Consider the following 20,416-nt stretch of genomic DNA (forward strand, 5'->3'; position numbering starts at 1 on the left):
GAGTGTTGTATAACACCGAAATGTAACACACAGCACGTAATTGTATGAGTAATTGAATCCAGAAAAATGATTCAACGCTTTTTTGTAGAGTTATATGCCACCGAACTGTACCGCAAAGCAAGTAATTGTATATGGATGAGAAATTGAATACAGAAAAATATTTCAATGCTTTTTGTGAGTATATAGTCAATATTTTCACACAAAAATTAAAAATGTGGTCAACTGCTGTAGCTATATATTTAGCAACAGACTGCAAAGCCCTAATCCCTGCCTAGAGACTGTATTCAGCCACTCTCCCTTCTTCTGCAACTCACTCTCCCTCCCTAGGATAAATGGAGAATGTATGTGATGTGTTATGACCCCAATGGCGAGGGTCTCAGAGGAACGTGGAAGTCTGCAGAATACAAAAATCCAGCTCATAGGGCAGTGGTAACTGGGTTGACCATATATCTACTCCTAACGCCAACACTAGAAGTAGCCGGGGATCATTCCTACGTTGATTCTAGATGACACGCGCCAGCCGGAGAATCTAGCTACCCCTAGTAGAGGAAAACAAAGACCTTTCTTGCCTCCAGAGAAGGGGACCCCAAAGCTGGATAGAAGCCCCCCACAAATAATGACGGTGAGGTAAGAGGAAATGACAAACACAGAAATGAACCAGGTTTAGCACAGAGAGGCCCGCTTACTGATAGCAGAATAAAGAAAGGTAACTTATATGGTCAACAAAAACCCTATCAAAATCCACACTGGAAATTCAAGAACCCCCGAACCGTCTAACGGTCCGGGGGGAGAACACCAGCCCCCCTAGAGCTTCCAGCAAAGGTCAGGATATAGATTTGGAACAAGCTGGACAAAAATACAAAACCAAAACAAATAGCAAAAAGCAAAAGGCAGACTTAGCTGATATAACTGGAACCAGGATCAGTAGACAAGAGCACAGCAGACTAGCTCTGATAACTACGTTGCCAGGCATAGAACTGAAGGTCCAGGGAGCTTATATAGCAACACCCCTAACTAACGACCCAGGTGCGGATAAAAGGAATGACAGAAAAACCAGAGTCAAAAAACTAGTAACCACTAGAGGGAGCAAAAAGCAAATTCACAACAGTACCCCCCCTTAGTGAGGGGTCACCGAACCCTCACCACGACCACCAGGGCGATCAGGATGAGCGGCATGAAAGGCACGAACTAAATCGGCCGCATGAACATCAGAGGCGACCACCCAGGAATTATCCTCCTGACCATAGCCCTTCCACTTGACCAGGTACTGAAGCCTCCGCCTGGAGAGGCGAGAATCCAAGATCTTCTCCACCACGTACTCCAACTCGCCCTCAACCAACACCGGAGCAGGAGGCTCAGCAGAAGGAACTACAGGCACAATGTACCGCCGCAACAAGGACCTATGAAATACATTGTGAATAGCAAACGACACAGGAAGATCCAGACGAAAAGATACAGGATTAAGGATTTCCAATATCTTGTAAGGCCCAATAAAACGAGGTTTAAATTTGGGAGAGGAGACCTTCATAGGAACAAAGCGGGAAGAAAGCCATACCAAATCCCCAACGCGTAGTCGGGGACCCACACCGCGGCGGCGGTTGGCAAAGCGCTGAGCCTTCTCCTGTGACAACTTCAAGTTGTCCACCACATGATTCCAGATCTGCTGCAACCTATCCACCAAAGAATCCACCCCAGGACAGTCAGAAGGCTCCACATGACCCGAAGAAAAGCGAGGATGGAAACCAGAGTTGCAGAAAAAAGGCGAAACCAAGGTGGCGGAACTAGCCCGATTATTATGGGCAAACTCAGCCAACGGCAAGAATGTCACCCAATCGTCCTGATCAGCAGAGACAAAACACCTCAAATAAGCCTCCAAAGTCTGATTGGTTCGCTCCGTCTGTCCATTAGTCTGAGGATGGAAAGCAGACGAAAACGACAAATCAATGCCCATCCTACTACAAAAGGATCGCCAGAACCTGGAAACGAACTGGGATCCTCTGTCTGACACAATATTCTCAGGGATGCCGTGCAAACGAACCACGTTCTAGAAAAACACAGGAACCAGATCGGAAGAGGAAGGCAGCTTAGGCAAAGGAACCAAATGGACCATCTTGGAGAAGCGATCACATATCACCCAGATAACGGACATGCCCTGAGATAGCGGAAGATCAGAAATGAAATCCATGGAGATATGTGTCCAAGGTCTCTTCGGGACAGGCAAGGGCAAGAGCAAACCGCTGGCACGAGAACAGCAAGGCTTAGCTCGAGCACAAGTCCCACAGGACTGCACAAATGACCGCACATCCCTTGACAAGGAAGGCCACCAAAAGGACCTGGCCACCAGATCTCTGGTGCCAAAAATTCCCGGGTGACCTGCCAACACCGAGGAATGAACCTCGGAAATGACTCTGCTGGTCCACTTATCCGGGACAAACAGTCTGTCAGGTGGACAAGACTCAGGCCTATCAGCCTGAAATCTCTGCAACACACGTCGCAGATCCGGAGAAATAGCTGACAAGATAACTCCATCTTTAAGAATACCAACAGGATCCGTGACTCCAGGAGCATCAGGCACAAAGCTCCTAGAAAGAGCATCGGCCTTCACATTCTTTGAACCTGGTAAATACGAGACAACAAAATCAAAGCGGGAGAAAAACAATGACCAGCGGGCCTGTCTCGGATTAAGGCGTTTAGCAGACTCGAGATACATCAGATTTTTGTGATCAGTCAAGACCACCACACGATGCTTAGCACCCTCGAGCCAATGACGCCACTCCTCAAATGCCCATTTCATGGCCAACAACTCCCGATTGCCCACATCATAATTTCGCTCGGCAGGCGAAAACTTCCTAGAGAAAAAGGCACAAGGTTTCATAACAGAGCAACCAGGGCCTCTCTGCGACAAAACGGCCCCTGCCCCAATCTCCGAAGCATCCACCTCAACCTGAAAGGGAAGTGAGACATCAGGCTGGCACAAAACAGGCGCCGAAGTAAACCGGCGTTTCAACTCCTGGAAAGCCTCCACGGCAGCAGGAGCCCAGTTAGCTACATCGGAGCCCTTCTTGGTCATATCCGTCAAAGGTTTCACAATGCTAGAAAAATTAGCGATAAAACGACGGTAGAAGTTAGCGAAGCCCAAGAACTTCTGAAGACTCTTAACTGACGAGGGCTGAGTCCAATCAAGAATAGCTCGGACCTTGACTGGGTCCATCTCCACAGCAGAAGGGGAAAAAATGAACCCCAAAAAGGGAACCTTCTGTACACCAAAGAGACACTTTGAGCCCTTGACAAACAAAGAATTTTCACGCAAAATTTTAAAGACCAACCTGACCTGCTCCACATGCGAATCCCAATTATCAGAAAAAACCAAAATATCATCCAGATAAACAATCAAAAATTTATCCAGATACTTCCGGAAAATGTCATGCATAAAGGACTGAAAAACTGAAGGCGCATTGGAGAGCCCAAAAGGCATCACCAAGTACTCAAAATGACCTTCGGGCGTATTGAATGCGGTTTTCCATTCATCACCTTGCTTAATGCGCACAAGGTTGTATGCACCACGAAGGTCTATCTTGGTGAACCACTTGGCACCCTTAATCCGGGCAAACAAGTCAGACAACAGCGGTAAAGGATACTGAAATTTGACAGTGATCTTATTTAAAAGCCGATAATCAATACAAGGTCTCAAAGATCCGTCCTTTTTTGCCACAAAAAAGAATCCCGCACCAAGAGGGGAAGAAGACGGACGAATATGTCCTTTCTCCAGAGACTCCTTGATATATGAACGCATAGCGGTATGTTCAGGTACCGACAGATTAAACAGTCTTCCCTTAGGAAATTTACTGCCTGGGATCAAATCTATAGCACAGTCACAGTCCCTATGAGGAGGCAGTGCACTCGACTCAGACTCACTGAAGACATCCTGATAATCAGACAAATACTCCGGAACTTCCGAAGGCGTAGAAGAAGCAATAGACACAGGCAGGGAATCCCCATGAATACCACGACAGCCCCAACTTGAGACTGACATAGCCTTCCAGTCCAGGACTGGATTATGGGTCTGTAACCATGGCAGCCCTAAAACAACCAAATCATGCATTTTATGTAAAACCAGGAAACGTATCACCTCGCGGTGTTCAGGATTCATGCACATGGTAACCTGTGTCCAATACTGCGGTTTATTTGCTGCCAATGGTGTAGCATCAATACCCCTAAGAGGAATAGGATTTTCTAATGGTTCAAGAGTAAAACCACAGTGCTTAGCAAATGAGAGATCCATGAGACTCAGGGCAGCACCTGAATCTACAAACGCCATGACAGGATAAGATGACAGTGAGCAAATCAAAGTTACAGACAGAATAAATTTAGGTTGCAAATTACCAACGGTGACAGGACTAACAACCTTAGCTATACGTTTAGAGCATGCTGAGATAACATGTGTAGAATCACCACAGTAGTAGCACAAGCCATTCCGGCGTCTATGAATTTTCCGCTCATTTCTAGTCAGGATTCTATCACATTGCATTAAATCAGGTGTCTGTTCAGACAACACCATGAGGGAATTTGCGGTTTTTCTATCACATTGCACCGAATTAGGTGTCTGTTCAGACAACACCATGAGGGAATTTGCGGTTTTGCGCTCCCGCAACCGCCGGTCAATTTGAATAGCCAGTGCCATAGTATCATTCAGACCTGTGGGAATGGGAAAACCCACCATAACATTCTTAATGGCTTCAGAAAGGCCATTTCTAAAATTAGCGGCCAGTGCACACTCGTTCCAATGTGTCAGCACGGACCATTTCCGAAATTTTTGGCAATACACTTCAGCCTCGTCCTGCCCCTGAGACATAGCCAGCAAGGCCTTTTCTGCCTGAATCTCAAGATTGGGTTCCTCATAAAGTAAACCGAGCGCCAGAAAAAACGCATCAAGATCAGCCAATGCCGGATCTCCTGGCGCCAGCGAAAAAGCCCAATCCTGAGGGTCGCCCCGTAAGAACGAAATAACAATTTTTACTTGCTGAGCAGAATCTCCAGATGAACAGGGTCTCAGGGACAAAAACAATTTACAATTATTCACGAAATTCCTAAACTTAAACCTGTCTCCGGAAAACAGTTCAGGAATCGGTATTTTAGGTTCTGACCTAGGATTTCTGATAACATAGTCTTGTATGCCCTGCACACGAGTAGCCAGCTGGTCCACACTTGTAATCAAGGTCTGGACATTCATGTCTGCAGCAAGCATAGCCACTCTGAGGTAAAGGGGAAAAAGGAAAAAAAAAAACTCAGAATCTTCTTTCTTATAATCCCTCTTCTGCAATGCATTAAACATTTAATACTGGCCTGGCAAACTGTTATGACCCCAATGGCGAGGGTCTCAGAGGAACGTGGAAGTCTGCAGAATACAAAAATCCAGCTCATAGGGCAGTGGTAACTGGGTTGACCATATATCTACTCCTAACGCCAACACTAGAAGTAGCCGGGGATCATTCCTACGTTGATTCTAGATGACACGCGCCAGCCGGAGAATCTAGCTACCCCTAGTAGAGGAAAACAAAGACCTTTCTTGCCTCCAGAGAAGGGGACCCCAAAGGTGGATAGAAGCCCCCCACAAATAATGACGGTGAGGTAAGAGGAAATGACAAACACAGAAATGAACCAGGTTTAGCACAGAGAGGCCCGCTTACTGATAGCAGAATAAAGAAAGGTAACTTATATGGTCAACAAAAACCCTATCAAAATCCACACTGGAAATTCAAGAACCCCCGAACCGTCTAACGGTCCGGGGGGAGAACACCAGCCCCCCTAGAGCTTCCAGCAAAGGTCAGGATATAGATTTGGAACAAGCTGGACAAAAATACAAAACCAAAACAAATAGCAAAAAGCAAAAGGCAGACTTAGCTGATATAACTGGAACCAGGATCAGTAGACAAGAGCACAGCAGACTAGCTCTGATAACTACGTTGCCAGGCATAGAACTGAAGGTCCAGGGAGCTTATATAGCAACACCCCTAACTAACGACCCAGGTGCGGATAAAAGGAATGACAGAAAAACCAGAGTCAAAAAACTAGTAACCACTAGAGGGAGCAAAAAGCAAATTCACAACAGTGATGCAAACAACAAAGCACAAAATTAGCCTTTACAACTACTGTTAGGATGATGGTTCATCTTCAGCACCAGTATGAACACACGCCTGGTCAAGTACTCTCTCCCTCCAATACGAACTGTTACAGAGCTGTGCAATTGTGTTAGTGTGCCCAGCCTGGCAGGGTCTGTTTTTTTTATAACCCCTGATGATTTCACACGGTCAGACAATCACACTTTTGGAAGTGCATTGAACAGCAAGGTGCATTGCTGCTGAGGGGAAAAAGAAAAAAAAAGGAAAAAAAATCTTTAAATCTTCAGCTTAGCGAGTGTGAACGAGCTGAGTGTGACCTGAGCGTAAGTGCGAACGGTGGTAAGTGTGTGACTTGAGATTCAGTGACTTTCGATTCAGGGAGTTTCCAAGGGAGGAATTACTGAATTGCTGTCTGTATTTTATTAATACTTTGCATTTATTTTTTATTTAACTTTTCTGTCTGGTGCAATCTCCATTAGGAAATGTGCTCCACTATTGTTAATGCCATCCAGTGCACATCTTGCCACATGTATGCAATCCTTGATCAGCCGGTCGAGGGTGAATACTGCTGTGCGAGATGTGAGCATGTTGTGCATTTGGAAGCCCAGATTCTGAATCTAAATGTGCAGCTGGCAACACTGAGATCCATTGACAATATGGAAAGGAGTCTTCTGCTCTCTAAGCAGACGCTCCATGGGATAGATGAAGGGGGTTGGTAAAATGGAGCTGCAGGACAGTGGAGCAGCAAGCTGGGTGACAGTTAGAAGGCCTGGTAGAGGGAAGAGTGCAAGGGAGGCTAGTCCTGATCTGGCACACCCCAATAAGTTTGCTAAGTTGGCAGATAAGGTGGGTGCCAGTACAGGGGTAGCACTGCTGCAGCCAGGCATGTCCTCTGAAAGCCGGAGGAGTGACTGCTCCAGTAAGGAGGGAAATAGGAGAGCAGGGCAGGCCAGACAGGTGCTGGTAGTGGGGAACTCAATTATTAAGGGAACAGATAGGGCAATCTGTCACAAAGACAGGGATCGTCGAACGGTGTGCTGCCTACCTGGCGCTCGAGTCCGACACATCGCTGATCGGGTTGACAGATTACTGGGAGGGGCTGGTGAGGACCCAGTGGTCATGGTGCACATTGGCACAAATGACAAAGTTAGAGGTAGGTGGAAGGTCCTTAAAGATGATTTCAGGGAATTAGGCTGCAAGCTGAAAGCAAGGACCTCCAACGTGGTATTTTCTGAAATACTGCCAGTACCACGTGCCACGCCACAAAGGGTCAACAGGAGATTAGGGAGGTTAATAAGTGGCTCATGAATTGGTGTAGGAAGGAGGGGTTTGGGTTGCTGCAGAACTGGGCTGACTTCTCAGTTGGCTACAGGTTCTACGCTAGGGGCGGGCTGCACCTCAATGGGGAAGGTGCAGCTGTGCTGGGGGAGAGAATGGCTAGAAGGTTGGAGGAGTGTTTAAACTAGGGAATGGGGGGGTATTCATTTTATAGGAGGGGAAGATAGTGCAGATAGAGACATGGGCACAAATAAGGAAGTTGGGGGTGGCGGTGGCATGGGGGGTGGGGTTAGAACAGTTAATAATTTAAGAAAGAATAGAGGTACAGAGAGGAACATCGAGTGCATGTATACTAATGCCAGAAGCCTCGCCAACAAAATGGAGGAATTAGAATTAATGTTGTTGGAGCATAATTATGACATGGTGGGGCTATCTGAAACATGGCTGGATGAGAGCCATGACTGGGCTGTTAACTTGCAGGGCTATAGTCTGTTCAGAAATGACCAAACGAATAAGCGAGGGGGGGGTGTCTATATGTAAAATCATCCTTAAAACCTATCCTGCGTGATAATATAGGTGAATCTAGTGAAAATGTAGAGTCCCTGTGGGTGGAGATAAGGGGAGGGGGATTAAAATTATTGATAGCGGTTTGTTATAAGTCTCCAAAAATAATGGAAGCAGCGGAGAATATCTTCATAAAGCAAATAGATGATGCTGTGACTCAAGGAGAAGTCATTATTATGGGGGGCTTCAACTACCCTGAAATAGATTGGGGAACAGAAACCTGCAGTTCCAGCAAAGGTAATTGGTTTTTGACAACTATGAGAGACAATTACCTTTCACAACTGGTTCAGGACCCAACAAGAAGGGGGGCACTGCTAGACCTAATATTAACCAACAGGCCAGACCGCATAGCAAATATAAGGGTTGGGGGTCACTTGGGGAATAGTGATCACAAAATAATAAGTTTTCGTGTATCCTTTAATAAGATGTGTAGTAGAGGGGTGACAAGGACACTAAACTTCAGGAGGGCAAATTTCCAACGGATGAGAGATGATCTTGGTGCAATTAACTAGGACGATATCCTGAGACATAAAAATACACAAAGAAAATGGGAGACGTTTATTAGCATCCTGGATAGGACCTGTGCACAGTATATACCGTATGGGAATAAACATACTAGAAATAGGAGGAAACCAATATGGCTAAATAGAGCTGTAAGGGGCGCAATAAGTGACAAAAAGAAAGCATTTAGAGAATTAAAGGAAGTAGGTAGTGATGAGGCATTAAATAAATACAGAAAATTAAATAAATTCTGTAAAAAGCAAATCAAGGCAGCAAAGATTGAGACAGAGAGACTCATTGCCAGAGAGAGTAAAAATAATCCCAAAATATTCTTTAACTACGTAAATAGTAAGAAACTAAAAAATATTAGTGTTGGCCCCCTTAAAAATAGTCTGGATGAAATGGTGGATGAGGATGAGGAAAAAGCCAATATGCTAAATGACTTTTCTTCATCAGTATTTACACAAGAAAATTCCATGGCAGACAATATGATCAGTGATAACAAAAATTCCACATTAAGTGTCACCTGCTTAATCCAGCAGGAAGTATGGCGGCGTCTAAAAATCACTAAAATTGACAAATCTCCGGGCCCGGATGTGATACACCCCTGAGTACTGCAGGAATTAAGTACAGTCATTGATAGACCATTATTTTTAATCTTTAAAGAGTCCATAATAACAGGGTCTGTACCACAGGACTGGCGTATAGCAAATGTGGTGCCAATATTCAAAAAGGGGACAAAAACTGAACTCGGAAATTATAGGCCAGTAAGCTTAACCTCTTCTGTGGGTAAAATCCCACAGAGTCAGGTTAAATCCGGTGAATGTTGGAAAAACTGGATCTGGCGCAGATTGTGAAAAACTGATGCCACGGATCCGTTTTTTTGACGGATCCGGCTAGCATATCTAGATTATTGGATAAAAAAAAATTTGGAGCATGCTCAGTTTAAAAAACCGGATCAGGCCGCCGGATCCGCCTTTTTCCAGATCTGGTACCTTCCGGCTCCCATAGGCTTCCATTCTAGCAAACAGCCGGAAGTGCTGGATCTGGGGCTTCAGGCTATTTCGCCGGAGACAAAAAACATTGCTATGGATATTTTTTCAAGAAACCGGAAGCGGCAGATTTGCCGGATCCGGCGAAAACCGGACAAAACGCAATGTCATCTGGTGCAATCCGGCACTAATACAAGTCTATGGGAAAAAGAAACCTGATCCGGCGGCAACATTCGCCAGATCCGCTTTTTTGAAAATTAGCCGGATTTAGCCTGACACTGGATACCTGATGTGTGAAAGTAGCCTTACTCTTTGCCACATGGGTTTATTTTGCCTTCCTCTGGATCAACATGTTAGGGCATGTCAGGTTAGGCTATGGGTTGAACTAGATGGACTTAAAGTCTTCCTTCAACCTTAACCCCTTAAGCCCCGAGGGTGGTTTGCATGTTAATGACCGGGCCAATTTTAACAATTCTGACCACTGTCCCTTTATGAGGTTCTAACTCTGGAACCCTTTAACGGATCTTGGCGATTCTGACAATGTTTTCTCATGACATATTGTACCTCATGATAGTGGTAAAATTTCTTTGATATTACCTGTGTTTATTTGTGAAAAAAATGGAAATTTGGCGAAAATTTTGCAATTTTCCAGCTTTGAATTTTTATGCAATTAAATCACAGAGATATGTCACACAAATACTTAGTACTTAATACGTAACATTTCCCACATGTCTACTTTACATCAGCACAATTTTGGAACCAACATTTTTTTTCATTAGGGAGTTATAAGGGTTAAAAGTTGACCAGCAATTTCTCATTTTTACAACACCATTTTTTTTAAGGGACCACATCTCATTTAAAGTCATTTTGAGGGGTCTATATGATAGAAAATAACCAAGTGTGACACCATTCTAAAAACTGCACCCCTCAAGGTGCTCAAAACCACATTAAACAAGTTTATTAACCCTTCAGGTGTTTCACAGGAATTTTTGAAATGTTTAAATAAAAATGAACATTTAACTTTTTTTCACAAAAAATTTACTTCAGCTCCAATTTGTTTTATTTTACCAAGAGTAACAGGAGAAAATGGACCCCAAAAGTTGTTGCACAATTTGTCCGGAGTACGCCGATACCCCATATGTGGGCGTAAACCACTGTTTAGGCGCATGACAGAGTTCGGAAGCGAAGGAGCGCCATTTAACTTTTCAATGCAAAATTGACTGGAATTGAGATGGGACGCCATGTTGCGTTTGGAGAGCCCCTGATGTGCCTAAACATTGAAACCCCCCCACAAGTGACACCATTTTGGAAAGTAGACCCCCTAAGGAACTTATCTAGATGTGTGGTGAGCACTTTGACTCATTAAGTGATCCACAGAAGTTTATAATGCAGAACCGTAAAAATAAAAAAATCATATTTTTTCACAAAAATGATCTTTTCGCCCCCAATTTTTTATTTTCCCAAGGGTAAGAGAAGAAATTGGACCCCAAAAGTTGTTGTCCAATTTGTCCTGAGTATGCTGATACCCCATATGTGGGGGTAAACCACTGTTTGGGCGCATGGGAGAGCTCGGAAGGGAAGGAGCGCCGTTTGACTTTTCAATGCAAAATTGACAGGAATTGAGATGGGACGCCATGTTGCGTTTGGAGAGCCACTGATGTGCCTAAACATTGAAACCCCCCACAAGTGACACCATTTTGGAAAGTAGACCGCCTAAGGAACTTATCTAGATGTGTGGTGAGCACTTTGACCCATTAAGTGATTCACAGAAGTTTATAATGCAGAGCCGTAAAAATAAAAAATCATATTTTTTCACAAAAATAATTTTTCGAACCCCAATTTTTTATTTTCTCAAGGGTAAGAGAAGAAATTGGACCCCAAACGTTGTTGTACAATTTGTCCTGAGTACGCAGATACCCCATATGTGGGGGTAAACCACTGTTTGGGCGCATGGGAGAGCTCGGAAGGGAAGGAGTGCTGTTTGACTTTTCAATGCAAAATTGTCAGGAATTGAGATGGGACGCCATGTTGCGTTTGGAGAGCCACTGTTGTGCCTAAACATTGAAACCCCCCACAAGTGACATCATTTTGAAAAGTAGACCCCCTAAGGAACTCATCTAGATGTGTTGTGAGAGCTTTGAACCCCCAAGTGTTTCACTACAGTTTATAACGCAGAACCGTGAAAATAAAAATTCCTTTTTTTTTCTCCACAAAAATTATTTTTAGCCCCCAGTTTTGTATTTTTCCAAGGGTAACAGTTGAAATTGGACCCCAAAAGTTGTTGTCCAAATTGTCCTGAGTACGCTGATACCCCATATGTGGGGAGGAACCACCGTTTGAGTGCATGGCAGAGCTCGGAAGGGAAGGAGCGTCATTTGGAATGCAGACTTAGATGGATTGGTCTGCAGGCATCACATTGCATTTGCAGAGCCCCTAATGTACCTAAACAGTAGAACCCCCCCACAAATGACCCCATATTGGAAACTAGACCCCCAAGGAACTTATCTAGATGTGTTGTAAGAACTTTGAACCCCCAAGTGTTGCACTACAATTTATAATGCAGAGCCATGAAAATAAAAATTCTTTTTTTTCCACAAAAACTATTTTTTAGCCCCCAGTTTTGTATTTTTCCAAGGGTATGTTGGGAGTCGAGTTCCCACTGCTGCACAGGGGGAATCTTGAACCATGTCTGCTGCGGTCTCTCATTCTGCATCACCCGCAGTGGAGCCTGCTCAGCGGAGACGTCAGTCCCAGCATCTTGCTCAGTCTCACTCTGTGCAAAGGGTTTCTGCTGCTTTTCCAGCTTCTGCCATTGAAGACAGTGCTGGGCAGTGGCGAGCAGATGCTTTTTGGGAGTAAGTCCTGCTTTTCCCCTTCTGAGCATGCCCAGGGCAAGATCTCCCGTTGGAGATCGAGGGTCACATGCTCAGATACTGCAGCAGATCCCATTGGTCCTCCAGGAAGGTCCTGAAGGTGCTCAACTTCTGTGGCAGCCTCCCATTGGTCCTTCTGGGAAGGTCATGTACATGCTGCAGCTATAAAAGGTTTGCATGGCCGCACGGCCATGCGCTAGTATACTCTTGTTTATGTGTGTGTGTTGTGAGTGAAAGTCGCTCATTAATAGTGTTGAGCATTCCGATACCGCAAGTATCGGGTATCAGCCGATACTTGCGGGTATCGGAATTCCGATACCGAGATCCGATACTTTTGTGGTATTGGGAATCGATATCGGGATTAATACCAATGTGTAAAATAAAGAATTAAAATAAAAAATAGGGATATACTCACCTCTCCGGCGGCTCCTGGACTTTACCGCCGTAACCGGGAGCCGTTGTACCTAAGAATGCGCGTTTGCAGGGCCTTAGATGAGGTCACTGCGCTCTGATTGGTCCGTAGCGGTCGCGTGACCGCTACGCGACCAATCACAAAGCAGTGACGTCACCTAAGGTCTTTCAAGCGCTTGAAATACCTTAGAAGACGTCACTGCTTTGTGATTGGTCGCGTAGCGGTCACGTGACCGCTACGTGACCAATCAGAAGCTGCGGACGTCTTCTAAGGTATTTCAAGCGCTTGAAAGACCTTAGGTGACGTCACTGCTTTGTGATTGGTCGCGTAGTGGTCACGCGACCGCTACGGACCAATCAGAGCGCAGTGACCTCATCTAAGGCCCTGCAAGCGCGCATTCTTAGGTACAACGGCTCCCGGTTACGGCGGTAAAGTCCAGGCTGCGTCGGAGGGTGAGTATATTGCTATTTTTTATTTTAATTCTTTCTTTTACACATTGATATGGATCCCAGGGCCTGAAGGAGAGTTTCCTCTCCTTCAGACCCTGGGAACCATCAGGGATACCGTCCGATACTTGAGTCCCATTGACTTGTATTGGTATCGGGTATCGGTATCGGATTAGATCCGATACTTTGCCGGTATCGGCCGATACTTTCCGATACCGATACTTTCAAGTATCGGACGGTATCGCTCAACACTACTCATTAATCATCCCCTCCCTTGTGTTTGAATGCTCACGTAAGGAGGATGATTGTAATCTAGCGCCCGACTTGTAACCAACACTGGTACACAAACAGCGTCTATTGCTGTGACCGCCAGCGCGGCACCGTGCGCTATCATCGTGCTTTCCAAACCCAAGTCTGGGTGGTTAGTGGCGTCCGCTAGTGCGGCATCGCATGCACTCTCGTGCTAATAAATTATTAGTTTTGTTACGTGCGGTACTGCGGCCCTGTGACGCAACAGGGTTTGCCTATTTCACACAGGGTGAAGCTAACTCTTGTGTATACTCATTGTACCGCCATATAGTCCGTCATTGCTTAGCAGCAGGTTCCATCTCTGCACGGTGGACCCCGGGCTGCGAACGCACCTTATTCCTTTTCTCTAATTATTTGGTGCGTTCCACTAGCCCTAACCGGGTAACAGTTGAAATTGGACCCCAAAAGTTGTTGTCCAATTTGTCCTGAGTATGCTGATACCCCATATGTGGGGAGGAACCACCGTTTGAGCGCATGGCAGGGCTCGGAAGGGAAGGAGCATCATTTGGAATGCAGACTTAGATGGATTGGTCTGCAGGCGTCACATTGCGTTTGCAGAGCCTCTAATGTACCTAACCAGTAGAAACCCCCCACAAGTGACCCCATATTGGAGACTAGACCCCCCAAGGAACTTATCTAGATGTGTTGTGAGAACTTTGAACCCCCAAGTGATTCACTACAGTTTATAACGCAGAGCCGTGAAAATAAAAAATCCTTTTTTTTCAACAAAAATTATTTTTTAGCCCCCAGTTTTGTATTTTTCCAAGGGTAACAGTTGAAATTGGACCCCAAAAGTTATTGTCCAATTTGTCCTGAGTACACTGATACCCAATATGTGGGGAGGAACCACCGTTTGAGCGCATGGCAGAGCTCGGAAGGGAAGGAGCGTCATTTAGAATGCAGACTTAGATGGATTGGTCTTCAGGCGTCACATTGCGTTTGCAGAGCCCCTAAAGTACCTAAACAGTAGAAACCCCCCACAAGTGACCCCATATTGGAAACTAGACCCCCCAAGGAACTTATCTAGATGTGTTGTAAGAACTTTGAACCCCCAAGTGTTTCACTACAGTTTATAACGCAGAGCCGTGAAAATAAAAATTCTTATTTTTCCTCAACAATAATTTTTTAGCCCCCAGTTTTGTATTTTTCCAAGGGTATGTTAGGAGTCGAGTTCCCGCTGCTGCCCGGAGGGAATCTCGAACCATGTCTGCTGCGGTCTCTCATTCTGCATCAGCTGCAGTGGAGCCTGCTCAGTGGAGACGTCAGTCCCAGCGTCTTGCTCAGTCTCACTCTGTGCAAAGGGTTACTGCTGCTTTTCCAGCTTCTGCCATTGAAGCCAGTGCTGGGCAGTGACGAGCAGACGCTTTTGGGAGTAAGTCCTGCTTTTCCCCTTCTGAGCATGCCCAGGGCAAGATCTACCATTGGAGATCGAGGGTCACATGCTCAGATACTGCAGCAGATCCCATTGGTCCTCCAGGAAGGTCCTGAAGGTGCTCAACTTCTGTGGCAGCCTCCCATTGGTCCTTCTGGGAAGGTCCTGTACATGCTGCAGCTATAAAAGGTTTGCATGGCCGCACGGCCATGCGCTAGAATACTCTTGTTTATGTGTGTGTTGTGAGTGAAAGTCGCTCATTAATCATCCCCTCCCTTGTGTTTGAATGCTCGCGTAAGGAGGATGATTGTAATCTAGCGCCCGACTTGTAACCAACACTGGTACACAAACAGCGTCTATTGCTGTGACCGCCAGTGCGGCGCCGTGCGCTATCACCGCGCTTTCCAAACCCAAGTCTAGGTGGTTAGTGGCGTCCGATAGTGCGGCATCGCATGCACTCTGGTGCTATTAAATTATTGGTTTTGTTATGTGCGATACTGCGGCCCTGTGACGCAAAAGGGTTCCCCTATTTCACACAGGGTGAAGCTAACTCGTGTGTATCCTCATTGCACCACCATATAGTCCGTCATTGCTTAGCAGCAGGTTCCATCTCTGCACGGTGGACCCCGGGCTGCGAACGCACCTTATTCCTTTTCTCTAATTATTTGGTGCGTTCCACTAGCCCTAACAGGGTAACAGTTGAAATTGGACCCCAAAAGTTGCTGTCCAATTTGTCCTGAGTACGCTGATACCCCATATGTGGGGAGGAACCACCATTTGAGCGCATGGCAGAGCTCGGAAGGGAAGGAGCGTAATTTAGAATGCAGACTTAGATGGATTGGTCTGCACTGCAGGGGTCACATTGCGTTTGCAGAGCCCCTAATGCACCTAAGCAGTAGAAACCCCCCACAAGTGACCCCATATTGGAAACTAGACCCCCCAAGGAACTTATCTAGATGTGTTGTGAGAACTTTGAACCCCCAAGTGTTTCACTACAGTTTATAACGCAGAGCCGTGAAAATAAAAAATCCTTTTTTTTCCACAAAAATTATTTTTTAGCCCCCAGTTTTGTATTTTTCCAAGGGTAACAGTTGAAATTAGACCCCAAAAGTTATTGTCCAATTTGTCCTGAGTACTCTGATACCCCATATGTGGGGAGGAACCACCGTTTGAGCGCATGGCAGAGCTCGGAAGGGAAGGAGCGTCATTTAGAATGCAGACTTAGATGAATTGGTCTGCACTGCAGGCGTCACATTGAGCTTGCAGAGCCCCTAATGTACCTAAACAGTAGAAACCCCCCACAAATGACCCCATACTGGAAACTAGACCCCCCAAGGAACTTATCTAGATGTGTTGTGAGAACTTTGAACCCCCAAGTGTTTCACTACAGTTTATAACGCAGAACCGTGAAAATAAAAAATCTTTTTTTTTCCACAAAAATTATTTTTTAGCCCCCAGTTTTGTATATTCCCAAGGGTAACAAGAGAAATTGGACCCCAAAAGTTGTTGTCCAATGTGTCCTGAGTACGCTGATACCCCATATGTTGGGGTAAACCCCTGTTTGGGCGCACGGGAGAGCTCGGAAGGGAAGGAGCACTGTTTTACCTTTTCAACACAGAATTGGCTGGAATTGAGATCGGACGCCATGTCACGTTTGGAGAGCCCCTGATGTATCTAAACAGTGGAAACCCCCCAATTATAACTGAAACCCTAATCCAAACACATCCCTAACCCTAATCCCAACGGTAACCCTAACCACACCCCTAACCCTGACACACCCCTAACCCTAATCCCAACCTTATTCCCAACCGTAAATGTAATCCAAACCCTAACCCTAACTTTAGCCCCAACCCTAACCCTAACTTTAGCCCCAATCCTAACTGTAGCCTTATCCCTAGCCCCAACCCTAACCCTAACCGTAGCCCTAACCCTAGCCCTAACCCTAACCCTTGCCCTAACCCTAGCCCTAACCCTAGCCTTAACCCTAGCCCTAACCATAACTCTAGCCCTAACCCTAACCCTAACCCTAGCCCTAACCCTAATGGGAAAATGGAAATAAATACATTTTTGTAATTTTTTAATTTTTCGCTAACTAAGGGGGTGATGAAGGGGGGTTTGATTTACTTTTATAGCGGGTTTTTTAGCGGATTTTTATGATTGGCAGCCGTCACACACTGAAAGACGCTTTTTATTGCAAAAAATATTTTTTGCATTACCACATTTTGAGAGCTATAATTTTTCCATATTTTGGTCCACAGAGTCATGTGAGGTCTTGTTTTTTGCGGGACGAGTTGACATTTTTATTGGTAACATTTTCGGGCACGTGACATTTTTTTATTGCTTTTAATTCCGATTTTTGTGAAGCAGAATGACCAAAAACCAGCTATTCATGAATTTCTTTTGGGGGAGGCGTTTATACTGTTCTGCGTTTGGTAAAATGGATAAAGCAGTTTTATTCTTCGGGTCAGTACAATTACAGCGATACCTCATTTATATCTTTTTTTATGTTTTGGCGCTTTTATGTGATAAAAACTATTTTATAGAAAAAATAATTATTTTTGCATCGCTTTATTCTGAGGACTATAACTTTTTTATTTTTTCTTTGATGATGCTGTATGGCAGCTCGTTTTTTGCAGGACAAGATGACGTTTTCAGTGGTACCAAGGTTATTTAGATCCGTCTTTTTGATTGCGTGTTATTCCACTTTTTGTTTGGCAGTATGACAATAAAGCGTTGTTTTTTGCATAGTTTTTTTTTTTCTTTTTTACGGTGTTCACTGAAGGGGTTAACTAGTGGGACAGTTTTATAGGTCGGGTCGTTACAGACGCGGCGATACTAAATATGTGTAATTTTATTGTTTTTTTTTAATTTAGATAAAGAAATGTATTTATAGGAACATTATTTATTTTTTGGGGGGGAAATCTTTTTACACATGTGAATATTTTTTTCTTTACACTATAACATTGCCCCAGGGGGGCATCATGTTATAGTGTAAGATCGCTGATCTGACACTTTGCTGTGCACTGTGTCAGATCAGTGATCTGACGTGCACTCCTGGAGGCTTCCCGGCGCCTGCTCTGAGCAGGCACTGTGAAGCCACCTCCCTGCAGGACCCGGATGCCGCGGCCATTTTGGATCCGGGCCTGCTGCAGGGAGGAGGAGGTAAGAGACCCTTGGAGCAACGCGATCACTTCGCGTTGCGCCGGGGGTCTCAGGGAAGCACGCAGGGAGCCCCCTCCCTGCACAATGCTTCCCTATACCGCCGGAACACTGCGATCATGTTTGATTGCGGTGTGCCAGGGGTTAATTTGCCAGGGGCGGTCCGTGACCGCTCCTGGCACACAGTGCCGGATGTCAGCTGACACCCGGCCGCGATCGCATATGACGTACTATCCCGTCACTGGGAATTAAGTCCCAGGTCACCTTGACGGGATAGTACGTCATATGGGATTAAGGGGTTAATAACTATGTTACTATGTTACAGTAATGCCACTGCCAAGATAGCTACCACATTACAGTGACTGGCAGGCAATCTCAGCATGCTTATTGGCTGTGCAACAGGTGCCAAACATGCGGGGTGGGGATTGAAGTTTGAAATCGAACACCAGCTAATGCTCGCCGAGTGCTGAATACCCAGATACTCGAGTGATATCCGAGTATCACCAAGCAACTTCGCTCATCCCTAGTCAGCAGGTTTTTGCTAGGGAATCTAACAGCACCATGATGTAGGGACAGAGGCTCTGATTCCAGCAATGTATCACTTAGTTTACTGGGTGCGGCAGTTACGATAGAATTACAGTTTTGTCTGCTGCAGATCTAGCAATGCTCTAAATGCAGAGCCCTGTATAACCTCACCCCCACAACTGATTGGCAGCTTTCTGTGAACAATGTATAGTGACAAATCTGCTAATCAGTGCTGGGAGAGTGGTTGGACTAGGAGGCACAAGGCCAGTTGTCATGATAATCTCCTTCTGATAAATCACTTATTGTATTGAAACAGATCAAAACGGCCTAGTAAGTGACAAGTTGGTGGAATCAGGGCATCGGCTCCAACATTATGGTGCTCTCAGATTATATAGCAAACAGTTGGTGATGATTCCCTTTAGTATAGAAAAATGCTTAATCCATTTTTGTAAAAGGCTTATCCTTCACAAAACTAAAGTGCCAGTGCCTGGTATGATTGAATAAAATAGTAGAATATTATTTGTAGCGAGCATATGTTATGACACTAGCAGTGCATGTGAAACCCATCAGGATTCACCATCCTTTCATATTGAACATAAATTGAACAAGTAAATGGCTTGGCATTTTATTGCACTGAATTGTCAATAATAATATGCTATAAGTAGTTTTCACAGACTTTTAGTTCTCTTCCTAATATAAAATACACTTAATATCATCTTAAATTGAGGTTCTAAATTTCAAACCACTAAGTAATCGGAAATAATAAATTTGTATTGATCCTGCCAGCAAGGAAAGTAATGGTTCAGTGCAAGAAGATGTTAGCTAGAATTCAGCTAAGGCTGCAGTGTGTATCAGCAGAGGTGGATCGCAGAGAGCCTTTGTACCGAGCTGATGCGTGTCCCTTGGTCAAAAACAGCCAACTGAAAAACAGAATAGTGCCCATTATCGCCCACAACCTAGTTCGCTCTCTTGCAAAACTCTCCAAAGTGTTAGACTGCTAACGATAAGTAAGCCATGGGAATAATTAGGGCAATCCTAGACATGAAAACTAGCATATTATTAAATTGTAATATTTTAAGATTGTGACTCCTCCTTGCCTACAGGGCCCCTGTCTGCACATGATACTATGTCTATGAGCATGTATATGGGCGCCCCAGGGTTCTGGTCATCACAGTAGCATTGCTTTCTTCACGGGGACGCTTGAAGGCAAGAAGGGATAACTGCAACCAGGTACCACAAATATGCAACACATTCCCACTCCAGGCTACCAGGGGGAGCTTTTGATCCTACTTGCTAGGTGACTCCCGATATATATATAACTGGGAGTCTGTAGGGAAAGTCAGTCAGTTCCAGGAAGGTCCAGTCAGGAGACGGACTGGATCAGTCTGAGGCAGCAGAAGGTTTTACGGAGCTGTGGAGTCGCAGTGCTCTAGCTCTTGGAAAGAGACATACCGAAAGCCGAATACATTGCAGAAAGCGTGCAGGAGAGCAAAGCACAGGAGAGAACATCATGGGGAGACCAGCCACGAGCTGCCTGCCTCCTTCTGAGGCGCGGAAACCGGTAGCTGGAACACCGAGGTTGTAAGGACCTCTATGACTTACATCAGAGACCGGCAGAACAGCTGAACTCCAAGTTACCTGTCCGACCTAACACCCATGAGGCACCGTGGCACCCCTCAGAGGCCGGGGCATGCTAGAGTCCCTATAAACAGCCTCAAGCCACCAGTGATACCAGTTATGTCCTATCCTACCCGGGGGGACAGAGAGAAAGATAACATCTGTGAGGACCTTATGTGGAGCTTTAAGCCGTAAGGGACTACAACACCACAGCGCCAGAGGAAGGCTTTTGATTTCCACCTGGGTAAG

Source organism: Ranitomeya variabilis, chromosome 5, assembly GCF_051348905.1.
Source record: "Ranitomeya variabilis isolate aRanVar5 chromosome 5, aRanVar5.hap1, whole genome shotgun sequence".
NCBI classification, from domain to species: Eukaryota; Metazoa; Chordata; class Amphibia; order Anura; family Dendrobatidae; genus Ranitomeya; species Ranitomeya variabilis.